Raw genomic sequence first — 17,673 nt, 5'->3', positions numbered from 1 at the left:
GAGAACAGCATTGAGCTATGCTAGGCTACTAAAGCAGTGAACTTTGTTCTTGTAATAATATAATAATTAATTAAATTTATGTTCAGAATTTATGTTGAAAAGGAAATCATTTTATTGTGTTTCTGTCTTTATTCTTAGGTAAATCTCCCTCACTGGGTCTTCTCACCTTTGTACCTAACCCCCTTTAATAACAGCAGATACGTTTCTTGGCTTGCTGTCAGGACGGCAGCAGAAAATAAGGTGCGCATGCACCAATGCACAGGACAAGGTTTATCACTCCCCAGTTGCTTGCATGTGCACAGACATGTGCACAAGCTCCCTAATACATGTGCTTGGGTAATTATCATGCTCAGGCTAATCCCACGAGCACACTAACTCATGTGAACATGCTAAAGAGAGCACGTTGATCAGATACGTGGGTGTGCTAGCCCTTGACAGCAGGGCCTCACTCGCCTCATGGTAGCTACAGCCCTGGTTTGGGTTTCCTAAGACCTCACTATCATCACAAATAGTACCATTAAAGTAAGCCTTGATTCCAATTAATTATGTGGTTGCTGCAGAAAAATTGTGTCCCAAAGTGTAAAAAAATCACCTGTCAGCTGGTACATGGGTTTTAATTCTGGTGACTCAAACACTCAGATTAGCTACCACAATGCAGTACTACATTCACATTCTAGGTGAAACCTGCTTTTTCCATACTGTCAAGTATGTGTTTAAAGTTTCCTACGATGCTCTCCTTATGTCTCACAATGCTGAAGAAAAAAAAAGACAAGCTTGAACCCATGCTGATTGCAAACATGTGTCAAATGACAAACTACAAGATCAAAAAGAAGAATAACTCCATACCTTATGTAATTAGAACAAGAAATGGCTAAGATATATGTTATCAGTACAGTAACAAGAAACTTAAGAGCATCTTCTTTGATAATTGCAGTCACTTCCAAACTAGTAAATTCAGATATGTTTGTGGTTTAACTGTACTTGGGATAACAACATTATTTGGATCAATGAGTTATCATAGAACTATATCATAAATATGCTTAAAACAAGACAAACGTCTAAAGGTAGTCAATGTACAGTTCTATGAATGGCCCCAAAGAATAGCCAAAATTGATTAATTTGAATGATAGGGACTTTCGCATAATTGCGGAAAGTCAGAAACTCATTGGCAGGGTCATCCTTATCATAAGGCAACCTGAGACTTTTACCCAACGCGGCACCTTGTTCAGTCACGTGGGGTGCGGCGGCCAGGGTGGCATGTTGTTTGTACTTTGTGCTGAATAATTTGTGCAGTATGCCTGCAGTCTGCCTGACACCCCGTTTGTTAGTTCAGACACATGGACAGCTCATGCCCCTATCATGTCTCGAAACCAAGCCCAGTCTGTTCGGTTTGGCCCCACCCACTATCATTAAGTGAATGCGTCAGAGGCTCCACTCACTGTTTGTAGGGTCGTGCCAGATTCTGCCTGCTCCAATTTTGGTAAAATCCTCTCACTGAGCTTTAGAGCACTGTAAATAAAATAAAAAAGTCAAACCTTATTGTTATTATATTATCCATGTATTCTACAGTATCTATAAATGTATTATGTAATTGGATTGCACAAGAAGGCAATATTAGTTGAATGAACAACTGAATTATGTTTTTTTCCATAGATGTAGTGTCTGCCCATAGGTGTAGGAACTGCTCACTGCTGATGGAGGTACCTCCAAAAACAAACAAACTCCCCAGCGTTTCCCGGCTGGCACAATAAGCCACAAAGCCCTGGACGACAATTGATGTTTTCTTTTCCAGCAGTTTCCTGTGGATCAGCAGCAAGTGAGTTATCCAGATCTCATCCTGATGGTAATCCCTAAGAGCACAGAGTGCAAACACTCCTTGTCAAGAGAACATTCTAAGGAGGTAGAAATGGATAATGCAGTAATGGATATTCTATTGCATATATGTTTCCTCAGTCCAAATGGATTCAGGTTCCTAAATGGCACCCAAAATTATCCAGGTTCGGTGATGGAAATCATTTGCTTGTGGCCCATCTGTCCAGGGTTCCCTCTCTGGTAGTCTCTGACCCCGGAATCTTCTAGTCATCCTTAATATTCAGACCTTCTACAGCAGTTGCTACATCCAAACACATCCAGTCTTGCCCTTGGCGTCCTCTTCTATAATGCAGGGATATGGACCCTACATTGTATGTGATGATGTCCGTGGACCTTAAACCACTGGAGCATAGGGGCAACAGGCTGTAGGCTCCAGTCTTGGGAGCCGGGATCAAGGCATTAATGAGCAGTTATCTCTTGCAGTACAAGGGTAGCCCCACTGCAAGGGGAGGTTTGATTTTTGGAGATGGGCTTTAATTTCATTCATGCAGACTACTCACGACAGTGGCTGCATCAGAATTGGTTAGTTCATAAAATTGTAATAATTTAAATAATCAAAATTTAGGAGTGTTTCCTTGCAATGCGCCTTTCATCGCAGTCGGCAGGTAACCTCTTTAATGTAATAAAGTAAATAAAACCCGTAAACATCACCCTCCATGCTCAAGTAAAAGAAAAAACATTCTGGAAGAAAAAGAAGGCAGAACATAACCAGAAACGTTTGCAGTTCCAATACCATGTCATTATTTGCACTTCCTGGCAGCTGTGTCCTTTGGGTCTGAATTGCGCCTTGGAAGTTTTTTGTCACTTTACTCGTAAATGCGTTCCGTCACTGGTCACAAAGGAACACTCAGACTGAGGCTCACTCAAAGTGAATTTGTCACATTTCAAATGTAGTGTGTCACCGAGCTTAAAGGAAATGTACACAAATGGATCTATCCATCAATTTGTTTTATTGTTGCTTTTGAATTTGTTATTCTAGGGGGCATTTTCATGTTGTTATACATTATCTCAGTGCTTGATGGATAATATTTACTGCAGAAGGTGCCACAGGAATGCCTGTCACACGAGATGAATCTGGCATTTTCACTGTACATGTTTTCCAGTTCAATTGAATTTTATATACACACACACACACACACACACAATATAGGTGACGTTAGTACAGTGATAAACAGTTCTAATTATTAGGCCTCATTCTCATGGTGATTAAGTGCCAACAGTGGCAAGAATCCAACAACCAACAAGGGTGTATGTCTCTAAACCACAGGTAATCACTCCATGTGGGATTACATATGTCGCAGAGCCGGTGAGCCTATCATTGCTTTGTAAAGTCTGTGCAGCCCCAGCTGTCTACAACCACCTGTGATCCCAGTTGCAGGAATACACTGGATTCTTGCTGCTGTTAGCAGATAATCTTCATGCAAATGAGGCCTTATATTGTGCATATTTTAAATATAGCAATGTAACAACGGGCTAGCAACAGGAATGAATAGGGCTTAATCTTAACTTGGGGCCCTATATAGTCTGCGCCTAAGATCTACAAGCCTTACAAGGGGCCCCTGCTTCAGTACTATAGTTACCTTAGGCCCTTTTTAGGCAAAGACAGGTTTACTTTATCAGTCAGTTTCTGGAAGCAAAAATAGACAACAGAGGTCTTCTTTACCAGCAAACAGGGACATCACCACAGCAATAAGACTTTCCAGCACCTAAGGCCCGGTTCACACTTAGGCGATCCGTGATCGTGCACGAAACCGTGCAGATGGACGTACGGTTTTCGAATCGCACATCATTGCTGGTCATTCTGGCGGTGCCATTTTTTTCTAATGGCACCCCAGTTGTGGCAGGCAAATCACGCAGCTTCCCTCCGCAATTCTGCCTGTGCAATCGTGCACGATCGTGGCTTAAAAAACCACGCATCACCCCAAAAAAGTTCAAGCACATTTTTTAAGCGATTGCCGCATGGATATAACCCCATTGAAATATTGAAATCAATGGGGCCTCTGGGGAAACCACTGTGCACGATGTGGCCTTAGAATATGTGACTCTTGGTTAACCTTTATTTTATTTTACTTAGTTCTTAGGCTCTTAGTGACTAAAGAGGATTAAATAGATAAAAAAATATCTAAGAGTGCTCCTGATTTGTGAATCTTTGTGTTTAGAGAATTTGCAAGGTTGATTTGGGCTTTCTTAGCAGCAAAGAGCATTTCATCTACCTGTGACCATCAGAGTGATAGTGTTAATATGGGTGTTCGACAGGTCATCTTTTTGAGCAGCCTATACACATACACCCCAACCATTTTAGGCAAATGCCAGGATTTCTAGATTGACAGTTGATGGCTATTAGTGAGGAGCATGGCTGAATGAATGTGATTGTTTGTTCATTATGCTGCCAAGCATGATATTAATGTAAGCTTGCAAAAAATTGGTTTTGTTTCGTTTGGATTTTTCTTTCGGACCTAGGGCTAAAAGATTGCTCTTAGCCTGTTTATAAGTGAAGAGCATGATAGAAGTCAAACAAATGCTTTATAGCAGTGGTGGAGATATCAATTGTCCTAACCCTTTGTCAGATTTGTTTTCATATTTTGATACCCTCTCTTAGTTACAATTACAAAGGAGACATGGTCAAATATCACTTGACATAAGTAAATATCAACAGACCATTATCTAGAATCTGGCTGTTTTTTTATATTTAGAATATTTGATTAAGAGGAGAAGCAGGTATAATTACATACATGCAGAAAGTTATTGGTTAAATATGTTTGACCTTTCTTTATTTCATCTTTGAGTGAGGTTACTTAAATAGCCCATCTGGAGATAGAATGGTAAGCAAACACCAAAGAGAGTATTAATAACACAATTCGAAGTAAAACATGTATAAAAGATTCACTTAGTACCAAATAAAAAGATTAAAAAGTCTAAAACACAAGCACAACATCACAAATATGTATGTACATGTATTCCTAGCTGTGCACATACTGAGAATATATAAACTTTGTTCTGCAGCCTATATTCATTCTTCTTATATGGTATTTCATGCTAAGGAAAGCCAAAGTACTCATATACAAGTCAAATTGTTTCACAATCAAAATGATTTTCATTAGAAAATCAGGATGTCAATTGGCTGGGTTGAACAATGACTGTGTAATCCTATTGTCTTTTATGCATTATGTGTTCTTCTTTTAGAAAAGCTTGTCACACATTGATTATCCATTGCATGTGAATATCTGTCACGTACCTTATGGAGCTTGAGCTGATGAAGGTGGCCTCTCTTGCAACTCTAGTCCCAGAACCCCTGAATAGCTGAGACACAGAGGGGCAACTTGCTGAAGTAAGTTGAACTTGCAGGAGCTTCGTTGAATGGTCAAACAGGAAACGCACAGTGAGGAAGCAGGGTGAGAAGACTCAACATCAGACGGACCAGGTTGGCAAAATGCAGGCAAAGTGGTCAGGAGAAAGGCGGAGGTCAGAACCGTGAGGGCAATGTAGTATAAGACAGGAGGCAGAAGCGTAATCCAAAAACAAGCCAAGATCAGGTTCACCAGAATATCAGCAAAGTCGAGGAACAAACCAGGTCAGCAACGGGGTGGCAGGAAACAGGAATCAGGTACAGCAACAAGGGTACACAGTAGCTGATGAGTATTCAGCATCGGAGGCTAGGAAGGGCCCAGTTTAAATAGCCTACTTGGCACCACGATACCTCGGATGTGCGCATGTGTGTCCGCGCGGGTTGCGCACCTCTGTGTGTACGTGCACACGTCAGGAGCAGAGGTGCGCAACCCGGCTCAATGAGCCACGTTGTGTGCATGCACATGCGCAAACGCATGCACAACTCCCTTGGCACAGACTTCCTGACAATATCTAATGCAAAAATGTTAATTAGCGAATCTTAAAAATGACAATTAAAGAACTAAAAGCACCAGTGCCTTGGCATTTTTACTATTGGCATCTGGTAGCTTCTTTTGAGCTTATAACCCATTCACACCTGAGCATTTTGTAGTCTGACGCTCAAAGCTCCAAAACACTAAACCAAAATCGCATGCTTTTAAATTGTGCCTGTTCACATCTGAGCAATCATTCCCTGTACCTCGATGCCTAAAGGTGGCCATACACTGTACAACCCTCGCAAAACTTTTGTCTTGCGAGGGTTGTAAAGTAATAAAAAAAATGTACGATCTGCCCATCTTGGACAGGCAGATCGTACTTACGATCATCGATGACTGCAATGCTGAACGGCAGTGTGCGCGTGCGCACAACGGCCCGTTCGGCAGTTTTTGAACAAGCACGCCACTAACCCGCTGAGAAGCCTTCCATACACTTTGCGATTATCATACGATCGCGGGATTTCCCGCGATTCTCGTACGATAATCGTACAGTGTATGGGTACCTTAAAGCTCAAAAAGGTACATAAGCTACTTTTGAAGCAGAATGGGGCATTTTTTAACTCCTTTATTTAAACATATAACTGCATTTTGTGGTACAGAAGTTAATCTTCTGTGGTAAACAATAATGGTTTTCATACTTTTCTACATATATTTTTATGTATTTTAAAGCTGGAAAACCAGAGCTTAGCTATATGAAAAGCAGTGACCTGCTGTTACAGCTAATGTCAATTTGTAGTTTGTACAATTCGTAGATTTGTTGTTAGAAATGGTACATCAAGGTGACCCAACACCTGTTCATACTCAGAACTAAACTAATTAAAGGAAAAAAGGATAAAAGGTTCTGGATTTTTTTTTGTTTTTCTTTATAGCCAACTTAGTAATATAACTTACTGCAAAAAAAAGCATAGAGAGTTAGATGCACATTGTATATAAACTGTAATACTATGGACAGATAGATAGATAGATAGATAGATAGATAGATAGATAGATAGATAGATAGATAGATAGATAGATAGATAGATAGATAGATAGATAGATAGATAGATAGATAGACCAGGTACTTGTTACATACTTGATAGAGAGTGAAATATGTTCATGTTTTTTGCTGCTTGTCTAGGCAATATACAGATATAAACAGGTGATAATGGAATAATTACATTAACTGAATATCCCAAAAGATGAATCAATGCAAGCGATTGGACATTCGGTGTATAGGCACTCGGCCACAATCCGAACAATTGGTATGATCGTCGGGAATTGCTCCGCTGGATGTTCCATTATGCATTGTGAGGAACCATCATTGGCCAAATTGTTGTACCAGACCACAGGGGCAAGACTCCGGCCAGTGTTCCAGCCCACACACTAAAGGCTGGTCACCCAGTAGCCCTTTGACAGTGTGTTAGAGTTTAGTGTAAGGGATTGGTGACATTTCTTTAGGGAGAGAGAGTATGTAAGTGTAGTGTGCTACTATTTACAGTGCTACTGTGTTTCCCCGAAAATAAGACACTGTCTTAAATTATTTTTGGCTCAAAAAAACACACTAGGTCTTATTTTCGGGGTAGGTCTTATTTTTGTTTTTGTTTTTATGTACAACAATCCACACTTATTCATGTAGAAAAGTCTACATGTATTCATGTACAAAAAGATGGTGATCGGGGCGTGGCCTGAGCATGGCAGCGTGAGGCAGCACTTCTTAGGAGCTCTGTACCGTTAGTCTGGGACGGCGGACTAGTGATCGTTATCAGTGACTTTATACCCCATGTCGAGGGAGCGACAACCCCACAGCACGGGAGGAGGACACCGGCAGACAGACCTTTTGGAGATATTTACAAGATCGAGACGGGATAGCTCGCAACCGCCGCCTGGATCCAACATGGCGACTACACGTGCGGCTGCATCGAGCTCGGCGTCCACGAAAAAGGCAGCCAAGGCTCTCCTAATGCCAGTGAGTACCCTGAGCAATCCCTCGAGCCTTCCGCCCTCACCCATTTGCACCCCTCTCCTCCATGATGAGGACTCTCTTGCCGGACCGGCGTCTGGTGAGGTAGGCCCCAGACATGCTGACACAGAGGCAGGCATATCTCCCATTGTTGCCCACAAAGCAAGATCTGGACGGTATGGCCACGAAAATAGTGGACGCCCTAAGACTAGAGCTCCTAGAGGTCAGGCAACAAGTGTCCACATTGGAGGGCCGAGTAGATGGAGTGGAAGCATCTACGACCTCAATGCAGGAGAGAGTGGCGGCTCTAGAGGCCGGCCAGGCTGCACACCAGCGACACATCACCGCCATATACCTGCAGGTAGATGACAGTGAAAATCGGAACCGCCGAAACAATTTAAGATTAAAAGGGATCCCGGAGGCAACATCGGGTACTGATCTGCGCTCTACAGTAACGGCGGTACTGAACCACTACATTTATAAGCCACCCAATGCGGAAATAGAGCTGGACAGGGTTCATAGGGCCCAGGGACCGCGCGCCTTAACCACTGGTCTGCCACGTGATGTGCTCTGCAGAGTCCATTTTTATTCTCTGAAGGAAGAGATCCTACGCCAGGCTTGGAACAAGGGTCCCCTAGACTTCGATGGGGCCAGGATCCAGATTATGCCGGACCTGTCCCGCCACACACTGCGCATGAGACGTACTTTGAGACCAGTACTGGATGCTGTGCGCGCGGCAGGAGTCACATACCGCTGGGGCCACCCGTTCCACCTAATTGTCTGCAGGGAGAACAGGAGCTTTCACTTACACGACCCTCATCAACTACCGGATCTCTTTACCTTCTTGGAAGCTGAGGAAGTCCCTGTCCCGAACTGGCTGGATTTCTCCACGGACCGCTCTGTTTCAGACCCTTCCACTCTGCGGCAGATGAGGCGTTCGAGGCCGCGCCAGAGGTCCTTCCTCCGTGGCACCCCTACCAGCAGCAGAGATGCAAGAGAACTTTGAGTTCACAGTAGGATCTGTATCCCCGGTATCACTTGACCATAGGACGGAATCCTGATGGGTTTGGCACCTATGCTACTTTTACTAAGTATTGGTTGTGTACCCTAAGTCCTTCTGCTGCCTTCCTTAACGGGGTGCAAGTGACACTCTAACGACAGCTGACAATGGTCTATGGAACGGGGGACTATTCGGGTCCTGTCAGGTTGACACACGCCTTTGGTATCCTGGGGTATGGGGAGTATAATACCTGTTATGCTAAGTACCAGACACCACAGGGTCACTGCTATTAAAACAATTGGTTCTAACCTAGGTGGTTAAGAACTAAGTGCAGCTATGAAACAAGGGTCAGAGAGTTAAATGGTAGTATCAAAAAGTTTTATTAAATAACAATATATGCTCATATTCAAAGCGAATGCACAGTACAAAACCTACCACCTACACAGTCAATAAAAGATTATTGCAACAATCCATCCATACATGCCACTATTCAAACACACAGGGAGCTAGCTGATCAGCGCAATTAATGTCATATGGTGGTCTTCAAATGAAGGAAAAACGAGTAGCAAAAAAGGGGCTTTGATGGATGAGGAAAGTATATCCAATAGATTATATGGACTGCCTGGCTTAACTCAAAAAGCAATGTTCCTTGGTATTAAGTCCAATTTATTGGGTGTTTATGTCTTTGAGTGAAGGAGGTGTGTATATATGATGTTATCTTGATTGTAGAAATTCAAGTAGGATATAGCTAGATATATGGTATATGACCCGGTGAGTATATATATTTTGGTTGCCGCTGAGTTATGACCACACTAGGGGATTATACCTCCAGTCTGTGTGTGACATGCTTAAACTCGAGTAACATCTACTCACGGTTCCTTGGTACTCCAACCGGTCAATCTGAATCATTAGGCTGTTATCCACTTGAACTTTTGGCTGATATTTTTCATCATAGCCCAGCATCAGGCTTTTCAGGTGATCCTCGAGATTGAGTCCTCCTATATAGACCACGATTTTGGACAGTCCCTGTCTTTGTTTCCAAAAGGGTTTCTCGATCAAATGCAAAGACCCTTTTTCCTCCTGTTATTTAGTTTGTCCACGCCAACTGGTCAGGTGTCCGACATGCAGTCAGTCAAGCTAGCATCCCGTAACTGGATGACGCGTTTCGCCCCTCCTACGTTCTCGGGGCTTCGTCAGATCTTGTTATTTATTTAGTTTCCTCAAAAAAAACATTGGGCGGGGGGCACAATTTTCTGTTCTTGCCTCGGGCGCAAAATAGGCTAGCTACAGCTCTGTATACAGTTATAGTACTATATTTTGTACTTATATGTACTATTTTTGCCACTGGAACTTTATACTGATTGCAGTTCGTGTGGCTAGAAAAAGAGGCATGTAAGATCAACCACAGGCCCAAGTCATGGTCGTGGTATAGGATCTAGCAGCAGGGCACATGTTCTTTTGAGCACTAGGCATTCTATACAACCAGAGCATGTGAAGGAGGTGGTGGAGTGGCCAATCTGTCTCCCAGGTGCAGAGTAGTTGCAAATAGCTGCCTCCTTATCCACACCCCACCAACAGGCAGGGAGGAGCGAAGGAGGATTTATCTGAATACTGTACCAGCCACTTGCTGCAAGAAGATGCACAGCAATTAATTGCATCTGAGGAGGAGAACAAGGGAGGTGTAGAGGGAGACAGAAGCAATTGGCCTAGATGTTCCTGTACCTGCAGCCTACTGCCAAGTTGGCACCAGCAATGTGGGGGGATGATGATGAGGTATCCGACCGTACCTGGGTGCCAGATGTAGTAGTGGAGGAGAGGAACAAGTGAGGGAGAGGCACAACATCAGAAGGCATGATGTCATCCAGGGGCTGTTTGCACAGGAGTGGAGGAAGCAGCCACCCTATTCCACAGATGGCAATGCATCACAGGTGCAGGGCACTGTTATCCCCCTGGTCCGCTCCTCAGAGCTCAGCTACATGGGTATTTTTCAACACATGTGCTGCAAACTGCACCACAGTCTTTTGCAGTCTCTGCCTAAATTGTATGAAGCAATAACATCAGTCATGTGAGCATCACGTGTAAGAAGAGACACATGGCTTCCCACCACACAACTCGGTGACAGGAGCACCTGAATGCTAGTCATCTGTAGAAAAGGGCTGCACTTCTCCTTTTCCTCCTTCCAGCTCATCTCTTTCCACTTCTGTTCCTACTATACAGGATTCCCCAGCATTCAGGAATAGTCTGTTAAGAAGGTCAGCAGGGGACCATGTGGAGTAGGGCCTAGTGGCTCAATACCAGCTTGGCTGAATTGCTGCCTTTACAGAGCTGTAAAGGCAGCAATTCAGCCAAGCTGGTATTGAGCCACTGCCTTTCGAGCTACTAGATTTGGCCCTCTTCCATGAATTAGTGACCTGTGCTGTACCGCAGTGGCAAGTTCCCAGATGCCATTTCTTCCCTGGTAAGGCCATGCCCTCTACCAATCACTAATACATTCATTAAATATGCCCTGCCAGTAATTTTCACACAGCCAAGGTATATCTTCTTGGATTTGATGCTCCTAATTCTTGAAGGAAAACACCTGCCTGTGCCTCTAGCAGATTTCAGCAAATTCTCCCTAATTCAAAATATACTGCTATCCATTTTTTTCACTGCTTTGACATCTGTGGTTTTGTCATTGTTAATGGAATTTTGACAAAAATTAGCCAGTGATAAGACAGTTTGACATCAATGTACACAGGGACAGCCTCAGCGAATCTATTACTGCTTGATTAAAAGGCATGTGTTAAAACTACCTGCAAAAGCCTTTAAAAAAAAATTTAATAAATCAGAGATTGAGATACTGCTGTTGTATGGAAGCCAATGTAATTTAAAAAAAAATATATGTGATGCCAGAGTACGCTGTCGCTGAAGCTGTCTGTGAAAATTGTACTGTTCCTTAACACCATATACAACTTTAAGACATGACCAAAACCTGTAATAGAATGGATTTGTGACCCCGTACCCACTGTACTTTGTGAGTTTTATAATTTTTGGCATTGGCAGCATCTAGCTTCTCATTACTTTTTTTTACAATTGCCTATTTGCTTTAAAATGGCCAGAATTGACTAACATGATAAACTCCCCCCTCTCCCATAGACTTCAAAGGGCTTTTCCATTAAGATTAGGTTCTAACTTAAAACAGGATTTGTGGAACCCCATGCATATCGAACCGAGGCAGATTCACATATCATTGATACACACTTACTACTGAATGTTATGTTTGGGTTAGAGTTCTCCTTTATGTATGTTGAAAAGATGTGCTGTAAATGTAATCTAAATTTTAGTGTGAAAATAGCTAAATAATGGGTCAGGCCATCCAAAAGCAATATTTTCTACAAAGATGAAGCCAGGTGGGCGAAGTCAGCCTCGGTTTTTTTATGTCTTAGATACTTCAAGGTGGGCAGATCACCCTGCCATAATCCCAGGTTATGTACCTTTTCACCTGGCAAATGTGGGTGTTCTGACTCATATTTGTGTATTCCAGCATCTCCTGCTGCATTCTCCACAATGACAAATAATTCAAAAGCAAACGTGGTACCCTCCCCGGCAGATGTGTGGAGGAAATCAAGCACACACATTTTCACCACTAAAGTCCCCAAGAAATGCATGATACTGTCGGGTGCTTTACCTGCCCAGCCTCAAGTAAAAAGTGAAATGCCAGTTTTCGGTGGACAGACCCTTTAAGGTTATTAACTGCCAATTACGACAACCACAAAAGGTGATCATTTTAAGCATATTTTTATTGCAATTCTTTGAAAAACAGGTATACAAGCATTTCTGAGGAATGAGAATGATGCATGCTTAAGAAGGAATGCACACGTTCACATTACATGCAGGTGTCTACGGGGCAGGCATTTGTTTATTATATTTACAGGACAGCCGTGAGCAAAGAAAACTATCACGCATTTCCTTGATTTGGTTATTGTATCAAAGAGGTACAAGGCTCTCTCCTTTTTAGAGTATTAGCAGAATAGCACTGTAAGCCATTCCACTTGACTCTGCTCTAATCATAACAAATGTTAAAGCTTAACATTTGACCTCATGATCCTTTCTCCAGAACTGCTTTAAAGTTGGAGCCCTGCAGCAGTTAAACTGGTTGGATTACCCAAAACAATGTCTTAGCAAAAACACTAATCAGGAAATACTGTATAAGTGAATGCTGAACGAATGTAATTTGTTTACACTAAATTTAATACAAACTAATGCAAATAATGACCAATAAGTTATAGCATTTATTTATTCTGTTTTAAAGGGGTTGTATATTACCATCAATACTAATTTATACAATATATATACTGTATATATATATTTATAATGTATATAAAAAGTCTACACACCCCTGTAAAAATGCCAGGTTTTCAAAATGTAAAACAAATCAGACCAAGATAAATCACTTTAGAATTTTTTCTACCTTTAATGGGACTTATGATCTGTGCAATTAAAAACAAATTGAAATCTTTAAAGGGTAAAAAATAAAAAAAAATCAATAACGTGGTTACATAAATATGCACACCCTTAAACTAATACTTTGTTGAAGCACCCTTTGATTTGATGACAGCATTCATTCTTTTGGGGCAGGAGTCAGCATGGCACATCTTGCCTTGGGAATCTCTGCCCACTCTTCCTTGCAAAAGCGCTCTGTACGTTTAATAAACCGTGATAAAACTAGCTTTATCACGACTTAACTTTACTCAGCAGATCTCTTTGGTTTTTTTGTTCGGCTGCACAAAGGCTGTTTAATAACCTGCGAAAAGAAAACTTATCACACGAAACAGCTGTGAAAGGCTGAGATAAGTCGTCACGGTGATCAGTAGAGAAAGCAATGTGGGGAATGTATTCTGAGCTGCACAATGACATCCTTTGTGATAATCTACAATCCTCCTGACAGGATCATAGTTTACTCTGCCAAACCACCCAATAACAATATTAAAAAGCACCTCTATAGCAAAGTGCAACAGTTATTTCTCTGTTAAAATGATGAAAATTGCTAAAAAGCAGGATTTACATGTTCCGATTTGTTCAGCATGTACTAGTACAAAAACATGAATCAAACTACCAGAGGCGGCCACAATGCGAGGCAGTGATGGGGTTAAACATTCTAAAGGGGCACTCTGATGAGCCAAGCAATGTAAGTGGGCACTCTGACACATGCTGGAAATTAGAATGTTTGGCGCCCCTGAAAAAAGTCTGCTGCCCCGAGATGGGTGCATCAGCACTGTGTGTGTGCAAACACACCAGCAGCATTTATTAATGCATTATAAACGGCGGACCATGGTGGCGAAATGGTCTTACACACTGTTATGTGTGCAGTGCAATGTTCACTGCATCTGCCTGTAAAACATGCTCCCCAGACATCCTTCAAGCTTAATTTGGTGGGCCTTTTTCTGAGGGAGACTGAGCCTTCAACAACAAGCCCTAAGGTCACATGACCTTACTGAACTTTACCTCACACTACACAGATACAGTGAGGGGACTTGAAACTGTCACTCTCATGAGGGAAGGGTGGCATTAAGACAGACTTCACTCCTTTTCCCTCTCAAGGCTGTGACACACTGCAGGTGAAGCGAAAAAATTGCAACCTTCCACTTCGCACCGCACCGCAGCTTGTCTACACTGTAGTTTGTCCGGGCACAGCGCATATTACAAGCGATTGTAGCGCCTCTACAGACGTCTGAACGCTTGTATGTAAACAGCCATCGCTGATTTCCGATTTCCCGTTCGTGCGCGACCACTGGCGGCGGGCACGAGCTGGGCTGGTTAGGACGTTTAAAAATGCCCACCCGCATTCCGTCCACTGTCCGGCCCTTTAATTACAACGGCTGGACAGCAGGTGGTTAATTATTTAATTCATAAATATTCTTTGTTGATTATGAAATATATTTCTATTATTTTAAATTAATTATTATTATTTCAAAATTTAAATAATTAATATTTCATTAAATATTATTTATGTAATTATTACATAAAATAATGATTGCATTAAATACATATTAGTTATTTATTTCATTACTAATTAATAATCAAATTAATATTTGATTAATGATACATTTTTTAATTATTATGAATTAATAATATTAATAAAATAAATAATTAAACATATTATTTAGTATATCATATATTTAATTATATAATATATGTACATATCTATCTATATCTATCTATCTATCTATCTATCTATCTATCTATATATATATGGATAGATAGATATAGATGTATCTATCTATCTATATATAATCGCCTGCAGTGTGTCAGGGCTTCAATCAGCAGTAGCCAGTAGCAATGGCTGGGCAGGCAACCATTGCTACTGGCATAAATGTCCCAAAATGTCAGAAATCCAGAAGAGAAGCATCTGCGCTTTATTTTAACTGTTCCTGAAGGTTCCTAAAAGAAATAGGTTTATTACAAGTTCCTGTATCTTTGCTCAGTGCTTCTCGAGAAAGAAGGCCTTTATCACAAGGTCTGACAGGGTGCTAAATCAAGGGCACTTTTCACAATACTTATCCAGTGATAAAGCTGTTCTCTACTTTTCTCCCTTTATTAAACAAGTACATTCCCATTACTTTCTGTGTACTTATCACCAGGATGAGAAGAGGTGAGATATTTCAGTTCCTACCTGACTTATCACGGGTTATTAAACACCATTTTACTAGACTTTTCACTTTCCTAAGGTGAGAAAAGCCTTCTCACTGCTTATCACACTTTTTCACAGTTTATTAAACGTACACCTAAATCTGTCAGATAGTGAGGGCATCTCCTGTGCACAGCCCCCTTCAGGTCACCCAACAGATTTTCAATTTCAGGATTCAGGTCTGGGCTTTGGCTGGGCCATTCCAAAACTTTTATTATCTTCTGGTGAAGCCATTCTTCTGTTGATTTGGAGGTATGCTTTGGGTCGTTGTCATGCTGAAAGGTTAAATTCCTTTTCATCTTCAGCTTTTTAGCCTGAAGGTTTTGTGCCAAAATTGACTGATATTTGGAACTGTTCATAAGTCCCTCCACCTTGACTAAGGGCCCATTCACACCACATCCAGATTACCTTCAGACCAGACAGTTTCCATCCTAATGTATCCCTATGCATTAAAACGCATCAAAAACGCATAAAAATGCATGAAACGCACTGGAGCGCACCTGTAAGACCATTTTAAGCTAAAAACAAAAATTAAAAACAAAGTTCCAATTGCGGCAAATTCACGCCAGATCTGGTCCTTAAAATGGTGTGAACCCAGCCTAAATCCCCAGTTCCACCTGAAGAAAAACAGCCCCAACGCATATTGTTGCCACCATGCTTCACTGAGGATATGGTGTTCTTTTGGTGATGCACAGTGTTGTTTTTGTGCCAAACATACTTTTGGAATTGGGAAAAAAGTTATATCTTGGTCTCATCAGACTATAACACATTTTCCCACATGCTTTTGTCAGATTTTAGGTCTTTGCAAGTTTAGGCATTTGTAGGTTTTCGCAAAATGCTGCCAGGCTTTGATGATTTTCTTAGTAAGAAAAGGCTTCCGTCTTGCCACCCTACCCCACAGCCCAGACATATGAAGAATATGGGAGATTGTCACATGTAGTACACAGCCAGTACTTGCCAGAAATTCATTCTGCTCCTTTAATGTTGCTATAAGCCTCTGGGCAGCCTCCTGGACCAGTTTACTTCTTGTTTTTTCATCGATTTTGGAGGAAGGTCCATTTCTTGGTAATGTCACTGTGCCATATGTTCTCCACTTGTTGATGGCCATATTCAATGTGTTCCATGGTATTTAATGCCTTGGAAATGTTTTTGTACAGTTCTCCTGACTCATGACTTCCAACAATTAGATCCCTTTGATGCTTTGTAATCTCTTTGTGGACCATGGCTTTTGCTGTAAGAGGCAACTGAGTAAATGTCAGAAAAATCCTACTAGAACAGCTGAACTTTATATGGTCTTAATCAGAGTCACTTTAATTGATGGCAGGCGTGATTGGTTAATTATGAACACAGCAATATCAGTAATTATACTATATTATATTATATTATAATGTACACTTATGCAGCCACATTATAATATTTTTTTCCCCCAGTAAACATTTTCTGTTCGTTTTTTTTTTTTATTATTGCATTGTACTGATTATAGTTCACATTAAAAGGTGTACAGAATTGATTTATCTTGGTCTGAATGTTTTTACATCTCAATAACCTGGCATTTTTACAGGGTTGTGTAGACATTTTATATGCACTCTATATAGTAAAAGAGAATGGCATAGAGTAGCAGACCCTTAGCTGTTGATTTAGGATTCTGGTGCACATTAAAGTGAACTATCAAAGCACTTCATGCATGGTCCGCTTTTCTAGTGTGCCCCACCTCCTCTTTCCTGAAATGCCACCTAAACACATAAAAAAGTACTTGTAGGGGAAACAACATAGATACTATACTAACCTTTCAGCTAGCTTCCGTAGTGCCGTCCTGCTGATAAGATCCCGGAGAATGCAGAGTAGTCCAAATCTTCAAATAAGACACTACAGCACAGTGCAGGATCATCTTCTCGCAAGATTAGGGCCTGTTCACACCAGATGCATTGGGCTACGCTGGGCAAACTTGTCCCAATGCATAGCCAAGGCAATTTGCTTTGTTTCCTATTAAGACAGTGCACACCACTTTTAACAGTAGTGTGGGCTGAAAAAAAAAGTACAACATTTAGCATGTTGCAACGCACAACATTGCATAGCAACACTCCACAGTAAATATAACTGAATGAAATGTCGCTCTGTGACATTTCAATAGAGATCAAGCAAGTTATTGGACTACTCAGCATTCCCCAGGATCTTGCCAGAAGGAGGAGGACATCACCCTCACCTAGGCATATTTGGAGATAAAAAGTGGAATATTCTCCTGTAGCCAGGGTCGGATTTACTCTCCCTGCCGCCCCAAGGCCAGGTTCCACAATAAGCCCCCCCTGCCCCACCA

Source organism: Nanorana parkeri, unplaced genomic scaffold (genome assembly GCF_000935625.1).
Source record: "Nanorana parkeri isolate BGI_ZX_2015 unplaced genomic scaffold, ASM93562v1 scaffold558, whole genome shotgun sequence".
Lineage (NCBI taxonomy): Eukaryota > Metazoa > Chordata > Amphibia > Anura > Dicroglossidae > Nanorana > Nanorana parkeri.
Note: the sequence above shows the minus strand (reverse complement) of the source record.